At 36.2% G+C, this 8,222-nt stretch overlaps 1 pseudogene; it reads right to left on the reverse strand.

Moving 5' to 3' along the window:
- Positions 1-223: 223 nt before the first annotated feature.
- Positions 224-7,996, reverse strand: LOC140955312 (uncharacterized; annotated as a pseudogene).
- Between the last annotated feature and the right edge of the window lie 226 nt (positions 7,997-8,222).

Here is an 8,222-nt window from a genome sequence, read left to right on the forward strand (position 1 = left end):
GCCATTGGTACTTCCTATCAAGATCTCCTATTAATGCCCATATCTCTCTTTTATTCCTCCTAGACAAGTACTCCATATCTAAGCAATATAAGTCATCACCGAAAATAATGTCGGGTATGGAATGGATCTTTGCCATCACCTCACTAATGTTATATCCTATCGTATCCATACTATCATTCCTTATCGAAACATGATCAATTAGATGATCCCAATGTGAAAGCATTTAAGCTCCAACTCCATGAGTTTTTTTGCTTTTCTTTTTGCTTTGCCCATCATATTGCTCTCTTCCACTGTTATTTGTGGTACTGTTATTTCTCATATTAACTCTAGTAACTAAATTGCAAACATCATCTGTGTAATTGGAAATGACATCCTCCTCGAAATCACCACTTCCTTCCTCTAGATTTTCTTCTTCATTAACATGAACATATTGAGTGCTTTGATTCACAACATCATCATCAAGTAAAGATCTGAAAGATGGAGTCCAAGCATAGTGTTCAGTCACCACAACATTGCTGAACATTCTATCAAACTTACTACAAAGTGATGGTTCAATCCCAGCATGTCTAAACTTTTTAGATACTTGATTAGTACTTAAAAGTGAATATTTATCAAGGTTTTATATCATCATTTTGCACTTAAAGTATCAATAACTCCTTAACTAAAGCATGTTTTATAATAACAAGTCTAATATTATAAAATGCCTTAATATATGGTAAATGTTCATCTTAAATGCAGGCCTATCATATAAATCAAAGGATTGATTGATGAGTTCAAGTATGAAAATTGAAAGGACAAAGAGAGGGTGAAGCTTAGAAAAGAGATGTTGGTGCAGTCCAAACTGGAACACTGTTCGGTAATTGGGTCATATCTCGAGTTCTAGATGTCAAAATGATCTCAAATTTTTACACAGATTTAGTAAGACATAAGCCTGCAACTTTCATGTTTTCATCAAGATCTAAGAAGGTTGTTTTCAAGTCCAAATTATAGCAACAATAGAGAAGTTCGAATCTGTCCTGTAGACCGAACACTATTCAGTGTTTGGCTCATATCTGGAGTTCTAGAAGTCCAAATGACCTCAAATTTTTACACAGATTTGTTAAGATAATTTCCTGCAACTTTCATGTTTTTAAGTGGACCCAGTTCTGATGCTAGCATTTTCGTTTTATTTAGACAAAAAGATAAGGATCATCACAAAGTCAAGAGTTGGCCACCCACTCAACAATTAGTCATCAAATCAATAATTCTGAATTTTGGCCTATAAAAGGAGGCATTTGCCATGTATTTGGAAGCTTGGTTGTTCAGATCAAGTTCATACTCTTTATTTCTCTCTTATATATATATTTTTTTTTGTAATTTTTAAGTTTTGCTTTCATTAATATCTTGTTTATGCTTTTCATTTCCTTTCCTTTTTTTAGTTAACTTGTATCTTATTTATATTCTTATTTTGTTTATTTATGTTTCTCTTCTTCATTATATTTAGTTAAGTTTATTATGTCAAGGTGAAAAGGTTACACTTATGGTGTAAGAATAAGTATGGTGTAAACTCAACATGGACCTTAATGTTTAATATTAACATGTCTTATCTTTTTATCTTACTAATTCTTAATACCTTGCTTGTTAAATGGTTAATCTAGATTTGTGTTGTATAACGCTTGGTACAACAAATGCTTGGCACTCTCATAGCCCAACCGTATGGTATTACCTACACCTGGGCTATGAAAGGAACTTGATTTGTTGTTAACATCAGTTAACATCATGAATTCCTGACAATATTTAAAAGTTTGGTGTTATGTAAATAAGATAATTAATATGATCATGTTAATAATTTATGATGAGCTATTAATGACAAATCATCCGATTGGAACCTCCTCCGTGTGTGGTTTTCAAATTGAGTAATAAGAGTTTATACTATACTTCTTTGAAATACCATTGGTGGATCCTCTAACCTTGACATTTGTTTTTATCATTGTTTAATCCTTACATTAATTTTTCATCTCAAAGTTCTCATTAATTTCTTCCTTCTTTTCTTTTTATTATTACTACTACTACTACTACTACTACTACTACTACTACTACTACTACTACTACTACCACTACCACTATTACTATTACTATTATTATTATTATTATTATTATTATTATTATTATTATTATTATTATTATTATTTACATTCTGTTTATATTATATAATTTATCTCTTTGATATTTTCATAAACTAAGTATATAGGCTGGAAACCTGTGACCCGATCTTTTAGATCATTCTCAAGTATAACAACGCCACGTACTGAGTATTATTACTATTACTATTACTATTATTGTTATTGTTGTTGTTGTTGTCTTGTTATTTATAATTTATATAATTAACCTCTCTGTGGTTCGACCCCGGTCTTGTCGGGTTATTTATTACTTCGACACTCCTTCACTTGGGAGAAGACATCAATCTTTTGGTCGTGTCAATCCTCTGATTTCCTATATGGTAGAAATATCAAAGAGCAAATGCATAAACTATACAAAATGTGCTAAATGGTTTAAGAAATAGGACAAGACAAAGACAAATCTAGGAAACATGGGTATCAATAACTAACTTGAGTTTTTTTCTTCCACCACTCATCACTAATGCTAATAGTTCCAAGTTCCCTATTCAATCTTACTCCTGTTTCAAAAATCAGTTTTTTCCAAATCTTCCACTTCTTTTTTATACCATCCCATTTGTTTTTTTGTTAAGTCTAAAGCATGACCATTTTTCTTTTTGAAGACAACCATAACAAATTTCCATTCGGCCTTATCGAAATAAGTGCTTGGCCTCATTCCTTTCTTAATAGTGACAGTATAAATATCATAAAATATATGTAGCATCTCTTTACTCCAGGATGCTTTAACCGAGCTTTCAGAACCTTCTATTGAATATTTTTTCCTAACAAAATGTTATATGCATAGGAATTTCATCAAAATTACAATTTTAAAAAAAATGTGATAATACTGCTAGCAATGCAATTGCTTCAAATACCTATCCGTATATACATATTACACAAGACATAACAACATCTTCAAATTCATACCTGCTGTAATCAATAAACTATAGTTCATGAATCAACAATAAAAAACACATAACCTCTCAAGATATACCATACACTAACATTCTAAAAAGAACTACATGAACAATGAAATATTATCATTAAAAATCTAAGTACAAGTGATGCAAACCTCGTGATCACGCAACCCACAATCAAGATTGAGATCTGATCCCGAAAAGCCGAAATAGGTCTGATATGAGTGCGACACAATGGAAACCTGCCCCAAGGCACCAACACTATTGGAATGAGTAGAATGACGCCACGAAGCCAATTAATCTTCGATAAGTCAAATTCAGTTCGTTCAAGAACTGAAGAATGCAAGAATCACTCTCACACGTTAAAACTGAAAAATTCAGAATAATAATCATCAAAAGCTGCCGAAATTTTAGCCTACATGAGTTTAAATAGTTCTTGAAAAGTTAACCCTAATGGACCCTTTATGTGGACTTATATGAGGTCCACTCAAAACTGGCTCAAAACCCTAAAATGAAAAGCCCATAACTTAATCCAAACAAGCCTTGGGCTGTAGCTAACAAAATAAAATAAAGCCCTTATCTCATGGCCCAAATAAGGTTGTATTGGACCCCTCTTGCACATGGATAAGATGTATTAGGATCTCCTCTTGATACTCCGATGGACCTTTCAATTCTGACTTGGTGGAAACCTTCAAAACCAATGCATTCAATGCGTCTTTCAATGTCTTTGTCTTGGACCGAGTCATTGGTCCATTTGGAACATGTAATGGGTCCTTGCTGGTGTTTCTGGGCTGGTCCGCATCATCCTCTCTCTCCTCAAAAGGATTCGACCTCGAATCAAAATCTGTGTCAAACAAAGTAAGATCAGCAACATTAAAGGTAGCTCTAACACTATACTTACCTAGAAGGTCAATTTTGTATGCGTTGTCATTGATTCTCTCTAAAACCTGAAAAGGACCATCCCCACGAGGTTGTAATTTTGATTTCCTTTGGTTAGGAAATCGTTCCTTACGCATGTGCACCCATACCCAATCACCGGGTTGGAAAACAACCAGTTTACGTCCCTTATTTGCTTTAGAAGCGTAAAGTATGTTCTTTTTCTCTATTTGTAGTCGAACTCCCTCATGGAGTTCTCTCACCATCTTTGCCTTCTTTTCACCATCTAAACTTACCCTTTCTTCAAAAGGTAAAGGAATTAAGTCCATAGGAGTTAGTGGATTAAAACTATAAACAATTTCAAAAGGAGAAAAAGTAGTAGTTGAATGCACAGTTCTATTATAAGCAAAATCAACAAAAGGCAAACATTCTTCCCAACTTTTTAAATTCTTTTGAATTACAGCACGTAAAAGTTAGGATAATGTTCTATTCACTACCTCAGTTTGTACATCTGTTTGAGGATGGCATGTTGTCGAAAATAAGAGTTTAGTTCCCAACTTTCCCTATAAGGTCTTCCAAAAGTAACTAAGGAACTTAACATCACGATCTGACACTATACTCTTAGGAATGCCATGCAAACGTACAATCTCTCTAAAGAACAAATCTGCGATATGAGATGCATTATCTGTTTTATGGCATGCAATGAAATGCGCCATTTTAGAAAACCTATCAACCACAACAAAGATAGAGTCTCTACCTTTCTTTGACCTAGGTAAACCTAAAACAAAGTCCATAGAGATATCTACCCAAGGTTCAGTAGGCACAGGTAGTGGTGCATATAGTCCATGCGGTTGTACTCTAGATTTTGCCTTTCTACAAGCAATGCACTGTTCACAAATTCGTTGCACATCTATTTTCATCTTTGGCCAATAGAAATGCTCATGCAATACATCCAAGGTTTTCGCAACCTCAAAGTGACCCATTAAACCACCCCCATGTGCTTCACGAACAAGCAATTCACGCAAAGAACTAGCAGGAACACACAATCTATTCTCTTTGAACAAATAACCATCCATCAAATAAAACTTACCGAAAGCCGAATGTCCACATGCATTATAAATCTCAGCAAAGTCAGAGTCATTATCATATAATTCCTTCACATATTCAAAACCTAACAATCTAGTATTCATGGTGTGTAAAAGAACATACCTACGTGAGAGTGCATCAACTACGATGTTCTCTTTCCCTTGCTTATACTTGATTACGTAAGGGAAAGTTTCAATGAATTCAACCCATTTTGCATGCCTCCTATTCAACTTACCTTATCCTTTCAGATGTTTCAAGGACTCATGATCCGAATGGATTACGAACTCTTTTGGCCACAAGTAATGCTGTCATGTCTCAAGTGCTCTTACCAATGCATAGAGTTCTTTATCGTAAGTTGGATAGTTCAAGGTCGCTCCACTTAACTTCTCACTGAAATACGCAATAGGTCTCCGATCCTGCATCAAAACAGCACCTATTCCTATTCCAGACACATCACATTCTATTTCAAATGCTTTCGTAAAGTCAGGTAAACCCAAAACAGGTGCAGAACATAATTTCTCTTTCTAAAGAACAAATGCCAATTCTTGTTCCTCCCCCTATTTAAACCCAACTGATTTTTTAACAACTTCATTTAAAGGGGCAGCTATTGTACTAAAATCTTTCACAAAACGCCTGTAAAAACTAGCTAACCCATGAAAAATCCTTACCTCACTTACCGATTTGGGTGTAGGCCAATCCCGGATGGCCTTAACTTTCTCCCCATCCATCTCGATACCCTGTGTAGTTACAACATAGCCAAGAAACACAATTTTTTCCATGCAAAAAGCACACTTTGTAAAATTAGCATACAATTTCTCACTACGCAACACACTAAGTACATTACGCAAATGATCAAGATGCTCAGTTAAGTTCTTGTTATATATCAAAATGTCATCAAAATACACAACCACAAACTTACCTATAAATGCACGCAAAACATGATTCATTAAGCGCATAAATGTACTAGGTGCATTTGTAAGTCCAAACGGCATTACTAACCATTCATACAAACCATGTTTAGTCTTAAATGTTGTTTTCCACTCATCACCTTCTTTCATCCTAATTTGATGGTACCCACTTTTCAAGTCAATTTTAGAGAAAATACAGGATCCATGTAACTTATCTAACATGTCATCAAGCCTAGGAATGGGATGTCTATATTTTACCGTTTTGTTGTTGATGGCCCGACAATCAACACACATCCTCCATGTTCCATCCTTCTTTGGCACAAGTAGCACGGGTACAGCACACGGGCTCATACTCTCACGAATATAGCCCTTTTCCATCAGCTCATCAACTTGCCTTTGAAGCTCCTTCATCTCCTCGGGATTGCTTCTATAAGCTGGTCGGTTAGGAATTGAAGCTCCGGGTACGAAATCAATCTGATGCTCTATCCCCCTCAATGGTGGTAATCCGCTAGGAATATCGTCGGGGAACACATCATCAAATCCTTGCAACAAAGAAATAGCAACACTAGGCACAATATGATCAAGATCATTAGTATTAAAGTAAGCCTTTTTGTACACAAGTAAGATCATTGGCTTGTTAGTGAAAAATGCAGATCTGACCTCACCCTCTCTAGCATAAAAATTGGGTTGTTTCTTTAGTTTTTCCACACAATTCTCATCACACTTGCTGACTTTCTTCACTCCTCTTGTCTTACCTCCACTCTCAGCCAGATTTGGGTGTTTTTGAGTTGTGGTCGAATGGTTTGATTTGTTTGGAGTGTTGGCCGAATATTTGCTTGTATTTGGATGGGTGGCCGAAAGGGTTGTAGTGGTTTGGGTTCTAGCCGAATCTGATGGTCTTCTCTCCCCTTGTTCCTCACCTTGATTTTCTCTCCTCATTGCCTCATGCTCACTTTTTAGATTTATTTGATCATCATACACCTGTTTGAGTGTAAGAGGTACAAGAGTGATGGTTTTACCATCTTTTACAATGGTATACCTATTTTTAACCCCATCATGAATTGCCTTCCTATCATATTGCCATGGTCTCCCCAACAAGATATGACTTGCTTGCATTGGTACCACGTCGCACAGAACTTCATCAACATATTTTCCAATCGAAAAATGGAACCACAACCTGTTTAGTCACTTTCACTTCACCACTATCATTCAGCCATTGCAATCTATATGGTTTTGCATGCTTAGCAGTACACAAATTCAGTTTACTAACAAGGGTGGCACTGCAAACATTAACACAGCTTCCACTATCTATAATTAAACAACACACATTTCTTTGTACGTAACAACGCGTATGGAAGATGTTCTCCCTTTGTTCATGAGTATCATCTTCTTTGACCTGAACCTGAAGTGTTCGCCTTATAACCAAGGACTCCTCAACCGGTAATGCTAACTCATCCCCATCACTATCCTCTAATGGTGGCATGCTTTCACAATCAGAACTGTCACTTTCAGATTCCACATCACCATTATCTCTAATCATCATGATTCTCTTGTTTGGACACTCTGAAGCATAATGTCCATGTCCCTGACACCTGAAACATTTAACATCACGAGTACGTTTAGTTTGAGTTTCAGATTTACCTTTGGCATCTGTAGGGACATCAACTTTAGCCTTTGGTGGTTCAGTTCTAGAAGGACCAAAGGATCTTGGGCGGACAGTGCCCTCTCTCTTTAGATTCGGCTTCCAAGATGATGACGAACCCGAATTAAACGCTGGCCGAGCATGCCCCTTCCTAAGTTGTCTCTCCACCTTCGTCGCCATGTGAACCATGTCCTCTAGCTCCACATAGTGTTGTAGCTCAACCACATTAGCAATGTCCCGATTCAACCCATTAAGAAATCTAGCCATGGTGGCTTCTCTATCCTCAACAACATTAGCCCGAATCATTGCTATCTCCATCTCTTTATGATATTCATCTACTGTCTTATAACCTTGATTCAGACCTTGGAGCTTCATATATAAGTCTCTATAATAGTGGTTTGGCACAAATCGTCTCCTCATTAAGACTTTCATCTCCCCCCAAGTCTGAATGGGTCGCTCGCCATTCCTCCTCCTACTGATCACAATTTGATCCCACAAATCAATGCATACTCCGTAAACTCAATTATCACCAATTTCATCTTTTTTTGTTCAGAATAGCTATGGCAATCAAAAATCCAATCCACCTTTTTCTCCCACTCCAAATAATCCTCCGGATCGTTTTTACCTTGAAAGCTAGGAATTTTCAGTTTAATGGTGT

The sequence above is a fragment of the Populus alba genome, chromosome 2 (assembly GCF_005239225.2).
Source record: "Populus alba chromosome 2, ASM523922v2, whole genome shotgun sequence".
Taxonomy (NCBI): Eukaryota; Viridiplantae; Streptophyta; class Magnoliopsida; order Malpighiales; family Salicaceae; genus Populus; species Populus alba.